Consider the following 16,395-nt stretch of genomic DNA (forward strand, 5'->3'; position numbering starts at 1 on the left):
TGGATTCCGGGGGCCTGTTTTTCATCGCGCTCTCATCCACTCACACCACCACAGTGGCCTGTGAGGAAAAGAAGAAGAAAACACAGGTTAACTTTAAAAGACAATAAAGGCGCTGCGCTTCAAGCTTTCTCTTACCTAGACAACGTGCCTCTCCATCCGGCACGCCAGCATCAAGACCTTCGCACCTGAAAAGAAGGAGATAAAGACATTAACAAATTCCCACTATAAACTAAACAAAGACTTACAATTAACAAACCTACCTGCCTACCAGCAGTTTCGGGGTCACAGCAGGCCTAGGCCCAAGGAAGGCGAAGGTATAGACAGCAGCGCAGTTGGTAATTACATAGATCGAGATCTGGCAACTTAACTGCTGTGCTCCTGTGCCTGAACTGTTTTCGTTGATAATATGCTTGATATTCTGAAAATGTCAACTCCTAATACTCCAGATGCTAAGAGACAAAAAGGAGGGATGGAAATGATGATAATGGAGAGAGCAGAGAAGACAAACTCTTTGATATGCTGAGTAAAATGACATCAGACATTGGGGAGATAAAGGCAGCTCTTTTGAAGTGAGAGGAAACATTTACTACAGTTGTCAAGAGAGTGGATTCTATGGAGGAACATCTGAATGTGGTAGATGAGAAGACTTTAAAACTGTTGGACCAAATCAGAGAACTGAAGGTGTTTAATGAAAAGATTTCCTTGAAGCTATCAGAACAAGAAAGTTTTTCACAAAGGAATAATCTTCGCTTTGCTGGTTTTCCGGAAAATGCAGAAAGAGGTAATGCCATTGACTTTCTGAACAAGAACTTGCCAGAATTGCTGAATCTGGATGCAGCTATATCATTAGAAATAGAGAGAGCTCATCAGTCTCTTGGACCCAAACCAGCCCTGGGTGAGATGCCAAGACATATTATTGTTAAATTCCTGAGATTCCCTGTGAAGGAGTTGGTGTTAAGGAAGGCTCGGGAGTTAAAAGATCTTGCCTGGGGTGGCAATAAAATAATGGTGTTTGTGGACCTGAGTAAGGACGTGATGGACAAGAGGAAAGCTTTTATTGGGGCAAAATAAAAGCCTGGGAAAAAAAATCTAAAGTACTACATGATTTATCCTGCAATCTTAAGGATAGTGGTGGAAGGTCGTTTATACTCTTTCACAGAAAGCAAGTTGGCAAAGGCTTTTCTGACGGATTTGGATCTGGACCTGGACCCAATGGAAGGAACATCATCAGCTTTGGAGCCTAGTACTAGGCTGAGGAAGAAAAAAGGAAGACCTGATTTACATTAGGCTATGATCCTGTGGAAATTCTTGGTTAAAAGAGTTTTTTTTTTCTTATTTATGTGTTCTTTTGCACTTTATTTAGCATTTGCAATTGTTTTTTGCATTGGGAAAATGGCTGCCGCTTATACTCCGTTAATCACAACGGAATTAGAACGTTTACTTCCTTGAAAATATACCATGATTGCCTTGAGATTTCCGTGTTATTATTGTGAAGGAAAGCACCTTGTTCACTTGTTAAGTTACGTGAGGCGTAACGGAGGTGGTGCGGCCTTCAAATTTACTTCCTCCTTTACGCCACGCCCCTTTGCCGTGAATATATACGAAACAGTAAATCTGAGGTGGAACACGCTGGGGACCCTTCCGTGTGCCTACGCCGTCGTTGGCAGTGAACGAGTGCATAAATCAGTTCGGTACCTGCATGGATAGAGATTTACACATTGACACTTTTAAAGTGACCGCTGCTTCATTGCACGTGCTGTATATACTTTCTGCGACTGCTCTTCCAGCGCTTCTACACCTGGACCTGGTATGAGGTAAGCTTGCTACTGCCGTGATGCTGCCTCCGGTCATGTTGTGCTTCTCGAACTTGCCCATTGGCTGGCCTTACAGAGTGTTTCGGCTCTGTTGTTTGTGCTCTTCGTGGCCCCCGGATCTGGCAACTCCACTCACAATTTACATTTGTTTGTGTAAACACTCAATACTTTTGTACCCTTCTTCGGCCAGAGCTATGCACACCACATGCTGTCTGGAGGAAACTCACGTCTGTTTGTACTTCGGAGGATGTTGCAATGGTCGTTAGGTTTAAGACGCAGCTGAACATGTTCTCTGCACAGAACAGTCCCACTCATTAATCATAACAGCGAATGAGCGCCTTTTCTACTCCTTAGTCCAGCTGCTGCAGTGCGGGGGTGCGCACTAAGCATTGCCCACCAGATTGCTGGCACCAGGGGGCGGCTGGAATTATGATGAAAGAGTGATATATAAGGTCCTTCAACCATCCATTTGTGTAAGCCTTACTTCCACTTGCTTCCATACTGGGACGCCATCTATTGGTCTACTCACCTTCCAGGAGGCGTAACCGGAGGGGCAGTGGTAGTTGATGGCCCCCGGACCCTCCACGTTCTTACTTAACCGCTGCCTCTTCCTAATGTGTTTTTTGACTGTGCTGCAATAAGCTACAAGACTGCTAGCTGGATGCTTCGGTGCATTGGATCAAGATTATGGGTGAATGGATGGGTGTGGGTTTAGAGATACATTTTCAGGGAATCCATGGATTTTTCTGACTATCTGTTGCACAGCAGCCTATTCTTGTTCCTGCATGTGGTTCAGGGTAAATCGCTCTAGCTGCACACCATTGTTGGCAATCGGGGTGCTGATAAGTATAGTGTTGGAAGGTATATTATGTCACTTTATGCGATTGCAGTAGTATACTCCCGGCACTGCACATGGGTACACCCTTTTCTGTGGAGGTCATGGTTTCTGCATCCCCTGCTGTATGGGCTTCCATGTAAAGCATCTCTGTGGAATGCCCTGCTGATTTCGAGCAGGAGTGCTTGTGATCTTCTAACATTTTTGCAAGGTACTTAGACCTGTGACAGGGTGTGGTGCTATCTGTGGCCACTTTGTTGTGATGTTGTTATATGCCTCATACCTGTTCATGGGGAACACAGGAAGAAGGTCCATTTGAAATATTCACGGGCAAAACTTTATTCAATTGATCCTGATTATCAGAGCTACTCTTGCTGTGGAATACCCTCACTACATTATGCTGGTCCAGTCCACTATGTGCCTGATATGTGTTGGTTGCTTAATTGGGACTGCAGGATTATTTAATGACACCAGAGGAGTGGGGTGATTGTTTTTTTTTTAAACTTCTTTATACATTGATAGTTTCAGTTGTTGCATAATATGACCTAGATTAGTTGCATATTAATTTGTATTTGTTTCAATGAGTCTCTTTTGATTTTCTCTATGGGGTATATAAGTTAAACACAAGCCTACTTTACATATAGATGTTTGAAATAATTTAAGTTAATCAGAGAGGATTCTTTCTGTGGTTGACTATGGCGGTAAAACATGCTTTCTTGTGCAACATTGGAGGTAATGGATTAATGTGTAGGGGAAGTCATTGTGACAGACATGGGTACAAAACACTGGGTCCTGCCTTTACTTATGCTTGGAATGTGAGATAATGTGCTTGGGTGATGTATGCCTGGCATGGTTTAGGCTAGCATGGAGTGTTTCAACACTCTAAAGTTAGAACTCTACCATTTATATTATTATGCTGTGGTGCATCTCAGTCTGAATATGTGTATAATTTTGTTAGTATTGGAATAGTTAAAATTGATTAGGATATGAGGGAGGGGGGAAAGATAGGGGGCTCACTTTGATGATGGTTAGTATACTCTGGGGTGTGGTGTTGAGTTGTTTCCCAGTTGACATGTTGGTCAGAGGTTTTTATTCTTTATACATGTGGTTTGTTTGTGAGAATTTGTCGGGTGCTGTTTCATGTATGCTTGTGCCAATTTGCGTGATGGGTAGTCTTCATTCATTTTATTTGGTGGAAAGGTGGAATCATATATAAATAGGGGTGGACTATGTTGGTGATTGGAATTGTGGATATATTGGACATGGGGGTTTGAGGAGATTGTGTATATGGGTTGGGGTTCATAAAGAAGGGGGGTTCTGGAGGGCGATGAAGATGTATATATTCTATTATTGTGATTATTAGAATCTTTTGAATAGTAAGTGATGCGAGTGTAGAGGTTGTGTTCGATGTATACATTGGAATTCAAGTATGATACACTGGGTATTGGCATAGAGGGTTAATAAAGATATGGGAGTTCACATAAGTTTTATTGATTGTTGTACTTATATTGTTTGGGCATGGAGTTTCGTTTCTGGTGGGTATAGTTCAGAATGTTGAATTTGATGTATATACTTACGCTTATTTTGAGTCTGGTGTTTATTGGACTGGAAATGTTATGCAAAGCATCTGCTTTATGTTTGTTTGTCTATATGTGTGTCTTTTGTCGTTGTGTCTACCCTTTCCTCACTTGTTCCTTTTCATTTTTCGGACCCTGCCTTTTGAACTTGAAGGATACTATATAACTGTAATTAAACGGAATAGGGAGTTATGGTTGCTTTAACTTTTGTTTCTTGGAATGTTAAGGGGATTGGTAAAGCTGTGAAAAGACGCAAGGTTTTGGCAAGATTATGGAGAAGTAGAGCTGATGTCATTTTTCTTCAAGAAGCTCATTTAGATGAACAAAATGAAAGATATTTGACCAATTCCAGATACTCTAGGGTAATCCCGAATTGTTACGATTCTAGGTCTAGAGGGGTGAGTATTTTATTTAGGAAAGGCCTTCCAATTAAGGTTGAGAAGATGGTTATGGACGAGGAAGGTAGAATTATATTACTTGACATACTCCATGATGGCAAAAAAATGACGATTGGTACTGTGTATGCAGCGTGCTGGCCGGTCGCATCTTTTCTCAGTCAATTGGGTCTCCTGCTGGATGGTATGGAAGGTGAATCGTTGGTGTTAGGAGGTGACTTTAATATGGTGTTGAATAGTAAGATGGACCGGAAATCAGAATGTAGATATTACAATGAGAAGATTAGTGAAGAATTAAAGGCGTTTGTGTTTAAGTACAAACTTATAGATATATGGAGGGAACTTCATCACGAAGAAGAAGAATTCTCCTTTTATTCACCTGTTCATGACTCATACTCACAAATTGATTATTTCTTTATTAGTGATACCTTGAGTAGTCAGGCGGTGACCACAAATATACTGGAAAGGGGCATCTCTGATCATGCTTTATTGGATTTGTAGTTACTTTTGGACAATGTAGGTGCCAAAACAAAAAGGTGGAGAATGCAAGCTAACGTACTAAAGGATAGTTTGGTTACAGAGGGCTTAGATGCATTTATTGGACATTACTTTGAAGAAAATATAGATTTGGCTGGTATTACGTCTGTTTAGGTTTGTTTTAAGGCAGTATTAAGGGGAGAACTAATAAGTAGGACTGCCCATGCAAAGAATAATAATCAGGAAATGATTAGAAATCTGGAGACGGAGATCAAAGACTTGCAAAGGGTTTGTGCTAATGATGATTTAGGTCAAAATAAGCTGAAATTGCATAAATTAGAAGCGGAATTGAGGACTCATACAAAACTTTGCAAGTAAAAGTATGTTTTATTCAAAACAGAAGTTTTGGGAATCTGGTGATCGGAATGGCAAATTATTGGCTTATAAGCTTAGGGGACTGGTGACCGATACCTGTGTTTCTTCTATTCAAACTGCTGGAGGTAATACTTTACATAGGAATAGAGATATTTGTGAATATGGTAAAGATTTTTACGAAACACTGTATAGGGAGGACAGTGATCCTACGGTTGATAGATCAGAAACGTTTTTTGAGAAAATGTCACTCTCAAAACTGGCTCTAGAGAAGCAGACTTTACTTGACTCTGCAATTGAGGTTGCTGAAGTTAGTACTGCCATATCTCAAATGAAGGATGGAAAATCGCCGGGTCCTGATGGTATAGTCTCGGAATTTTATAGGAAATTTGAGTTTCAATTGGCACCAATTTTGTGTGAACTTTATAACGCATTTATAGTATCAGGAATGATGTGTGAATCGATGAAAGAAGCATTGATTGTTGTGATCCCGAAACCTAATAAAGACCATACTAAGTGTGGAAACTATAGACCTATTTCGATGTTGAATGTAGATCTTAAAATTTTCACTACAATTTGAGCCAATAGGTTGAGGTTATGTGTGGGAGATCTGACTGAGGAGTCTCAGGTGGGTTTCATTCCAAGGCGGTATGGCTATGACAATGTCAGAACTGTGTTAAATGTGGTTGGTGAATGTTTTAGAAAGGACTCGAATGAAGTTATTGGGTTTTTTTATGCTGAAAAAGCCTTCGATAGGGTTAACTGGAAGTTTCTGGAATACACTTTAATGAAAATGGGATTTGGCCCGAATTTCATGAAAATGGTAGTGTGTATTCATAGAGATGTTAGGGCCCAAGTATTGTTTAATGGGGTAATTTCAGAATCATTTCCATTACTGAGGGGCACGCAACAAGGCTGTCCGTTATCACCTTTGTTGGATTTGGCGTTAGAACCACTTGCTACATATATTAGACAATGCGAGATTATTAAAGGAATTATGGTTGGCAAAGTTGAAGTTAAAGTTTTATTGTATGCTAATGATATGCCTCTTATGCTGTCAAATCCTGAGGTATGTGGTGATGTAATAAAAAATATGTTTCAGGAAGTGGGGGAACTATCAGGACATAAAGTGAATTGGGATAAAACTGAGATCTTTCCATTGTCTAGCCGATGTGATTGTAATGTTTTACATTCGTGGAATTGTAAGTGGTCACCGAGGGGTGTCAAATATTTAGGAATACATATTATTGGAGAGTTGAAAAAATTGCTGCAATTTAATTTGGACTTGGAAGCCACAAATATGTCATTACTGATTAAGAGATGGGAGAGGTTGACATTGAATTTACGGGCAAAGATTAATGCAATCAAAATGGTCCTCTTACCAAAGCTTTTATATGTTATCCAATCTATCCCGTTGTTGTTATATAAAAAGCAGTTAATCATAATTGAAAAACTCTTTTCTTCTTTTTTGTGGGGTCCTGGAAAAAGGTCTCGGGTTCCAAAATACATGCTGATACAAAAGTTTGAAGATGGGGGATTTGGATTCCCTGATTTAACAAAATATTACAAAGCCTTTTTACTAAAAAAAGCTCATATTACTTTAGAGAACGGAATGCAAAAGAACCAATTTGGATGCGCATGGAAAAGGACGTTTGTGCACCATTTGACCTAGGAAACGTATACAGTATGGATAAACTACCAAATAAGAGATTGAAGTTTATTCCGATCGTGGCAACTAGACAGGTGATGGGGGCGCGGCTTAGGGAAAATGGTCAGAGTTATGGTTTCAGCCCTGATGCTTCTATATGGTATAATGAAGCTATACAGATAGATAATAAATATTTGAATTGGATAAGTTGGATAAATAAGGGAATTCTGAGACTGGCGGATGTGAGGATGGAGACCGGTTGTTGACTTTTGCGGAATTACAGGACAGATACAGTTTGAGGCTGAGTGAAAGGAATAGATACTTGGCTTTGGTTTCTATGATAAATAGGAGGATGGATATGGCTGATGGTTCTATTTGAAAAAAAACAGAGATTAGTAAGTTGTTAGAGGGTCAGGAATACTGTGTGAGTACTTATATGCAATTCATGCCTATTGATGACAAACTCCAATTTGCATGGTCTCGATTGAGAGAAATTTGGGCGGAAAATGTTCAGGATGACATTTCTGAAGTAGATTGGAGGAATATTCTGAAGGTTAATTTGAATTTGGGACCCGATGGGTTTACGTTTAATTAGACAGAAAGTTGTAGGGAAGTTGTATTGGACACCAGTTAAGATGTTTAAGTTGGGGTTACGACCTAATGATTTGTGTTGGTGTTGTGATGTTAATAGGGGTTCTTTATTGCATTTACTGTGGGATTGCCCGAGAGTGCGGGTGTTCTGGAAGGAAGTAATTGATAGGATTGATTTGATTTTTGGTTTTGTTTTGCGGAGATCAGCAGTAAATATAATTTTACTTTCCCATAAAGATAGATGTGGTAGAGCTAGGAGACATTCTTGTTGGATTGATAGGGCCATAATGATAGTGATTAAGTTGATACTCAGGATTTGGAAAACAAGAAAAAAACCTAATGTTGACGAATGGTTGACGGAGTTGCATATCTTGGCACAAAATTATAAGGTTTCATTTCGTAATAAGGATAAGGAGGAGGATTACATGAAGCTATGGGGTCAGTTTATGGCTCTTTATGATTGATGCGAAGATTGGGTTGCTTTGATAGCAATGGTATTCATGGTAAGGTTGGTGGGGTTCCTCCCTTTTTTTTCCCCTTTCTCTTCTTTTCTTCTTTCCATTTGTGGTGTCATTCGTGTTGTCTTTTGTGTTTGTGTTGTCTTTTGTATATTCATGTCAATATGTTGAATGTGTTTCACTAGGGTTGGTCACTTATTGGTATGAACTATTTATGATGCTTATGTGATTTTGTAAATTTTATTCTCTCTGATTAATGTGAGACATTGTTACTGTTATTGATGTTATTTATGTTATGTGTGAAAATTAAAATTGTTTTTGAAAAAAAAAAGAAATGAGACTTCCCTTATGCACAAAACCAACAACTAAAAAGGTAACTACTGTTGACGGTACAGAAATTGCTTTGGGACCAGTAACCCAATGCACAACAGAATTAACCCTTCTGTGGCAGGATGGACATCAAAATGCAATCACGTTTAACCTCATAAAAGCTCCTCAGTTCCGGTTGATCTTAGGGATGCCATGGTTAGTAACTCACAATCCCCACATAGACTGGCGTGCAAAGAGACTGAGCTTTTCTGATGAATGCGCCCACACTTGCTCCCCGAAATCTATGCCACAGCCAAACCTGAAATCTGTTCAACGAATAGCATCGGGGATTGCGGAACCAATGGACACCGTAACAAAAGAATATCAGGATTATCAAGATGTTTTTCAGAAGGAACAGGCTAACACATTACCGCCACATAGGCCCTATGACTGTCAGATCGACCTGAGACCTGGCGCACAGGTTCCTTGTGGTCGAATTTATGCACTTACGGAAACAGAAAATCTCCACTTGAAGTCCTATTTGGATCAGTACCTGGCTAATGGGTTTATCCGCCCGTCAAAGTCACCGGCAGCCTCTCCCTTATTCTTCGTACCCAAGAAGGAAGGAGATTTGAGGACTTGCATTGATTACCGCGCACTTAATCAAATCTTTGCCCCTTATCCCGGAACTGTTGGACCAAGTCAAGGATGCCCGAATCTACACCAAACTAGACATCAGAGGAGCATACCACCTTATGTGTGTTAAGAAAGGGGATGAATGGAAAACCGCGTACAGTATGGCCTGTATGAATATCAGGTAATGCCTTTCGGGCTGTGCAACGCTCCCTCAGCGTTCCAATACTTAATTAATGATGTATTACGGGAATTAATAAATATCTGTGCCCTGGTCTATATTGACGACATCCTGGTGTATTCCCCCTCCGAAAGAGATCATGTGGAAATGTTCGCTCAGTCCTTGCAAAACTTCGCCAGCTGTCATGATCTCTGCTTCCAAAAGATCAGGACTTGCCCGACTCCCTTGGAAGCAGACCCATAACCCCGGTTCCGAGTGCCAGCCAGTCCCAATTGGGACCTTTTGGACCCTGTCCTGGCGCCAGTGGCACCAGGCTCATAAAGATGCCCAGTCCCAGCGCTGGAAGCGCCGGGCTCATAATGCTTGGGTGGATTTACCTGCAGCAGACCATGCTGCTTACTTACCTGCCAGTTGAACCCCTGATTCTCTTCTGTTTGGGACTACTTTTCCTGTTGGGTGGGGCAGGAGCCACTCCCTATGTTCAGAACACTGGACTCTTCTGGAAAGCAGGAACTCTTTTCTTACCTAGGCGTGGCTGTGGAAGGAGACACCTAAGCACTACAGGAGGCTATTTAAACCACACCCGATGGATGAATCTTGCTTTGTGTTATTCTGCATTCTCTGCAGCAGAACGCTCATCGTGTCTTCTGCTTCTGATCCTGGGCCTAAGGGAACAAAGGCTTACCTACTCTTCGCATGCTCCGGAGGTCTTCGCACTGCATTCCGGCATCTGAAAGACAAAAGCTTACCAGCTCTTCGCACGCTCCGGAGGCCTTCGGCGCTGCATCCCGCATCTGAAAGACAAAAGAAGGTGCGTTTAAAGACATTGGGCAACTTTATTACTCACGTGCCATTACTCCTTCCCACGCCGAATCCAGTGGGTATTCCAGCACCCTTCAGCTTCTCTAAAGCTCCGAACTTGTACCTGCAAGATAAAAGGGACAGTTAGTGCGCATCGTGAAGCAGGCTACAAGCGCTTACTTATGTGCTTCCAGGCGCTTCTATTCCTCACGCGGGTTCTATCCTCAACTCTCATCAGCCCGCCATCCGCCATCGCCGGAACCCTGCAAAACAAGAGATATCATTACAAAAGACTTTTAAGACATTTGAAGTGCCCAGAACTTACCGTTCGTGCAGTTAACGATGGACAGCAGTCCTCTGAGGTCAAGAGGCCTGCACCCTTATCCAGTGAAGAAACTGGTTACGGCACCCTGCCCCGAGGCAGATGGAGAGCTCGGCGTTCACTTACCTAAGGTGAGGGCGTTAACCTTTGGGGTTCTACAGGAGAAGAGAAAGGGAAGAGGAGAGAGGCACCCAATAACCCCAGTTCATTAATCCCATATTTTCTATCTGCAGACATCTTACTCTTCGAGTCAGACATACAGTGCACAGAGGTCCAGCCCAAAGAGCCAACCGTGTGTTACACATCACCTTTGAAGATACGGCATTCACCCAGTCAAGACCGGCGCCTCTGCGGGAATCAGGTGAGCGTTACAGAACACAAAGCCTACCGCAAAACTCCCACCCAGGCGCTATGGAAACCTTGGATACCGACCAGCTAGTCCAGTTACTTGGGGAACTAAGAGCAGAAGTGCAGGCAGCCCATCAGGAAACGAATGCTCTAAGAAGGGAACTGATTATTTCCAAGGAGCGAACAGACGATCTCGCTAGACAATTGCTACAGTCACAAGCCGGACAAACTCCGTTACCCGCATCAGGGGCAAATCTTCCTTCAACATCCTCTACGAACCCAGTGCAGATCAACCTACCTGGGAATGTACCTCTGGCTCCGCCCGAACGATTTTCTGGTGACCCAAAGAGGTTTGCAGTATTTATTAATCAGTGCCGGTTGCACTTCTTATGCCGGCCAGCAGCCTTTCCAACTGATCAAGCTAAGGTAGCTTTCGTGCTTTCGTACCTTAGTGGCAATGCGGCAGACTGGTCGATCCCTCTAGTTAATCAAGATGATCCGGTTCTCCATGATTTTCAAGCTTTTCAGCTCAGTATGGAAAAACTGTTTGCAAGACATTCACAGGGGCAGGCCTTGGACAATGAGCTCCTTTCATTGCGACAGGGTAATCAAGACCTTTTGGCTTATATTGCGTCTTTCAACAGACTGATAGTGGAAACTCGATGCCCTGAGGACAAAAGGATTACGCCGTTTTATAGAGGTCTACGTGGAGAGCTCAAAGATGTGTTAGCCCAAGTAGTGAATCCCCCGCAAGACTGTTCGGACTATATTGACTTAGTCGTTCAAATTGACCACAGACTGCAGAACAGGAAGGCCGATCGTTCCAAGTTTGATGCTCGAGTATTTTCCAAACCACCAACTCCTACCAAAGGAGTAGACTCCGGGGAACCCATGCAAATAGGGGGCCTGAAAGGACCACTAACACAAAAGGAGCGGGAAAGGAGAAAACAGCTGCAATTATGCATCTATTGCGGAAACTCGGGGCACTTTCTTCGAGACTGTCCGGTGAAACCAGCCAAGAAGGCAGTAGGAGCTGCAGTTACCAGGGTCACAAACTCTGAGCAGGGAAACGACCTCGCCCGACAAGAATAGAGGTCCTCTTGCCGAGCGTTAAAACCAGTTCAGTGACCTCGCATTTCGTGATACCTATGGTCCTAATTAGCCCTGAACATCCGGATCGATTACATGCGATTGAAGCTTACGTCGACAGCGGTGCCATCGGCAATTATGTGGATCATGAAATGGTTTTGAGGATGAATCTGACTCTTTGTCCAAAGGCTGTAAAGGACGTCATTACTACGGTGGATGGTACGGAGATAGCCTCCGGACCAGTAACGCATACCACCCAAGAAGTGACGCTAGTAAGTCAAGATGGACACCATGAGAAGATCGTGTTCGATGTGATCAAGGCCCCTCAGTTCCAGATTATTCTAGGAATTCCTTGGTTAGAGAAGCACAATCCTCAGATCGATTGGCGAGCAAGAACGGTTCAGTTTCCAGAATGTGTCTCTACTTGTCACCCTCGACCTGGTGTTGCACTGGCAGCAATTTCCTCGGAGGCTCCCCAGTTACCTCCTGAATACCTAGAATTCCAAGATGTTTTCCGGAAGGATCAGGCTAACTCTCTACCTCCTCATAGGTCTTATGACTGCCAGATAGACCTGATACCTGGATCTATTCCTCCTTGTAGTAGAATTTATGCCCTCACCGAGCCTGAGAATCTTCACCTCCGACAATACCTGGATCAATACCTAGCGAATGGGTTTATTCGTCCTTCCAAGTCCCCTGCTTCCTCAGCTTTGTTCTTCGTTCCAAAAAAAGAAGGGGACCTTAGAACTTGTATAGATTATCGCGCCCTGAACCAGATCACCGTTAAGAATAGATATCCGTTACCTTTGATCCCTGAACTCCTGGACCAAGTCAGAAAAGCATGCATATATACAAAGCTGGATCTTAGAGGAGCCTACCACTTGGTACGAGTAAAAGAGGGCGATGAATGGAAGGCGGCCTTCCGCACCAAGTATGGGCTATTTGAATATCAGGTCATGCCCTTCGGACTTTGCAATGCCCCGACCGCCTTTCAATATTTTATGAACGATGTCCTCAGAGAGCTCATAGATGTGTGTGTTGTGGTTTACATTGACGACAACCTCGTTTATTCTTCATCGGAAACTGAACATCGGAAACACGTGAAAATGGTCCTCGAGAGATTGCGTCAACACAAACTTTTCGCTAAGTTGGAAAAATGTGTTTTCAACGTGACTGAAGTTGAATTCTTGGGATTCATATTATCACCTAGCGGAGTGCGTATGGATTCAAAGAAGGTCGATGCAATTCTCAAATGGCCATCGCCATCCTCCGTAAAAGGTGTTCAAAGCATGTTCGGCTTCGCTAACTTTTACTGCAGGTTTATCCCCGAATTCTCTCGAATAGTCCAGCCCATCACCGCCTTGTTAAAGAAAAACAAACGTTTTGAATGGTCTACCGAGGCGGAACAAGCTTTCCAGAATTTGAAGACTAGATTTATCTCTGCACCGATCTTAAAACATCCTCGCCCAGAACTCCCCTACATCGTTGAAACTGATGCTTCGAGCCTTGCCATGGGGGCAGTTCTATCACAAAAGGACCCAGTAACCAATCAGTTGCATCCCGTGGCATTTTGGTCCCGCAAATTCTCGCCTCCTGAAATCAATTACACTATTACTGATAAGGAACTTCTAGCTATCAAGTCCGCCTTTAAGGCTTGGCGGCATTATCTTCTGGGGGCCCGACACACCGTTACTGTGATTACAGATCACCGAAACCTGCAATATTTGAAAACCGCAAAAGCTCAATCCTCTAGGCAACTCCTTTGGGCACTATTCTTTGCCGAGTTTGACTTCATAATTACCTATCGACCTGGTACAAAAAACGGTAAAGCTGATGCCCTTTCTCGGATGGGAGTGGAAGAACATTTGATCAATCCTAAACCTGTACCTATCATTCCCGAACAAAGAATTCTAGGTGTAATCGCCACACAATCCATAGAGGAAGTTAAGGATAAAGCCAGGCTACTGGTAACTCCAGCAGACATACAGAATTGGCATCTGCAGGGAAAGGACTTTAATGTGAAGGACAACCTATTATATTTCCAAGAACGGTTAAACCTGCCCACCACAGATTTACAGAAAAAGGTAATCTCTTGTTATCACGATTCTTTAATGGAAGGATGGAAGGACATCCCGGTATGACCAAGACCTCGGAAAAGATCAAGCACTACTTCTGGTGGCCGTCTTGGAAAAAAGATATCAGAGACTTTATAATGTCCTGTGGAGTATGCGCCCAAAACAAGAGTCAAAAGGAAAAATCAGCCGGCCTCTTACGCCCTATTGACATCCCGCCTCGCCCTTGGCATACGCTTTCTATGGACTTCATCACCGATCTACCTCCATGCTCCGGATACAATACAATCCTAGTAATCGTGGACCTATTCTCCAAGATGGCGCATTTCATTCCACTCAAAGGCTTACCAACAGCAGCAACTCTGGCCCGAGAATTTCTCGAAAACATCGTCCGACTGCACAGTTTTCCTTCAGTTCTAATTTCGGATCGAGGTAGTCAATTTATTTCTCATTTTTGGCGAAGTTGCTGTCGGTCGGCTCAAATTGATGTGAGACTTTCGACCAGCCACCACCCTCAAACCGACGGACAAACCGAGAGGACCAATCAAACTCTGGAACAGTATTTGCGCTGCATGCTACAACAAACTGAAAAAACTTGGAAAGATATCCTTTGGATAGCCGAATATGCCTACAATAACTCTGTCCACTCGGGAACACCCTGTTTTTTCTTTTATACGGTAGTCACCCTCAAACCTCGGAGTTGGATCCACTCCAAGATCTTGGAACACCAGCAGTAGACCACCTGCATTCTACAATCACCCAAGCCTTTAAGGAAGCCGTTTCTCACCTTCAAAGGGCTAAAGAACAATACAAGAAAGGAGCAGACCAACATCGGAAGGAAGCCCCCCAATATCAAGTAGGAGATCAAGTCTGGTTATCCACCAAATATCTACCTCTGAAAAGACCACGCACATTCAACCCAAGATACCTTGGTCCCTATTCCATCACTACCATAGTAAATCCAGTAGCGGTCAAGTTGGACTTGCCCCCTCACATGAAGATACATCCGGTCTTCCACGTCTCTCTATTAAAACCCGTGCAACCTCAAACCCGACTAACTACATCTCCAAAACCTATTCTAGTTGATGGAGAACTCGAGTTTGAAGTCAAAAGCATCCTGGATTCCAAGATCTCCAAATCTAAACTATTTTACCTGATTGACTGGAAAGGCTACGGTCCCCAAGAAAGATCCTGGGAACCTGCAGAATATGTCCACGCGCCTCGTCTAATCAAAAGATTTCATCGAACATTTCCTAACAAGCCCAAACCCCCGGAGAAGCCCGGTTTGGGAGGGGCCTTGAGGGGGGGTGCTGTCATGATCTCTGCTTCCAAAAGATCAGGACTTGCCCGACTCCCTTGGAAGCAGACCCATAACCCCGGTTCCGAGTGCCAGCCAGTCCCAATTGGGACCTTTTGGACCCTGTCCTGGCGCCAGTGGCACCAGGCTCATAAAGATGCCCAGTCCCAGTGCTGGAAGCGCCGGGCTCATAATGCTTGGGTGGACTTACCTGCAGCAGACCATGCTGCTTACTTACCTGCCAGTTGAACCCCTGATCCTCTTCTGTTTGGGTCTACTTTTCCTGTTGGGTGGGGCAGGAGCCACTCCCTAGGTTCAGAACACTGGAACTCTTCTGGAAAGCAGGAACTCTTTTCTTACCTAGGCGTGGCTGTGGAAGGAGACACCTAAGCACTACAGGAGGCTATTTAAACCACACCCGATGGATGAATCTTGCTTTGTGTTATTCTGCATTCTCTGCAGCAGAACGCTCATTGTGTCTTCTGCTTCTGATCCTGGGCCTAAGGGAACAAAGGCTTACCTACTCTTCGCATGCTCCGGAGGTCTTCGCACTGCATTCCGGCATCTGAAAGACAAAAGCTTACCAGCTCTTCGCACGCTCCGCAGGCCTTCGGCGCTGCATCCCGCATCTGAAAGACAAAAGAAGGTGCGTTTAAAGACATTGGGCAACTTTATTACTCACGTGCCATTACTCCTTCCCACGCCGAATCCAGTGGGTATTCCAGCACCCTTCAGCTTCTCTAAAGCTCCGAACTTGTACCTGCAAGATAAAAGGGACAGTTAGTGCGCATCGTGAAGCAGGCTACAAGCGCTTACTTACGTGCTTCCAGGCGCTTCTATTCCTCACGCGGATTCTATCCTCAACTCTCATCAGCCCGCCATCGCCGGAACCCTGCAAAACAAGAGATATCATTACAAAAGACTTTTAAGACATTTGAAGTGCCCAGAACTTACCGTTCATGCAGTTAACGACGGACAGCAGTCCTCTGAGGTCAAGAGGCCTGCACCCTTATCCAGTGAAGAAACTGGTTACGGCACCCTGCCCCGAGGCAGATGGAGAGCTCGGCGTTCACTTACCTAAGGTGAGGGCGTTAACCTTTGGGGTTCTACAGGAGAAGAGAAAGGGAAGAGGAGAGAGGCACCCAATAACCCCAGTTCATTAATCCCATATTTTCT

At 43.6% G+C, this 16,395-nt stretch overlaps 1 protein-coding gene across 2 annotated transcripts in view; it reads right to left on the reverse strand.

The window, feature by feature from the left end:
* The window catches only part of ARMC2 (armadillo repeat containing 2), a 948,787-nt gene that overhangs the window by 420,131 nt on the left and 512,261 nt on the right, over positions 1-16,395 (reverse strand). The gene's annotated exons all lie outside the window — the stretch shown is intronic.

The sequence above is a fragment of the Ambystoma mexicanum genome, chromosome 4p, assembly GCF_040938575.1.
Source record: "Ambystoma mexicanum isolate Mex_15411 chromosome 4p, UKY_AmexF1_1, whole genome shotgun sequence".
Lineage (NCBI taxonomy): Eukaryota > Metazoa > Chordata > Amphibia > Caudata > Ambystomatidae > Ambystoma > Ambystoma mexicanum.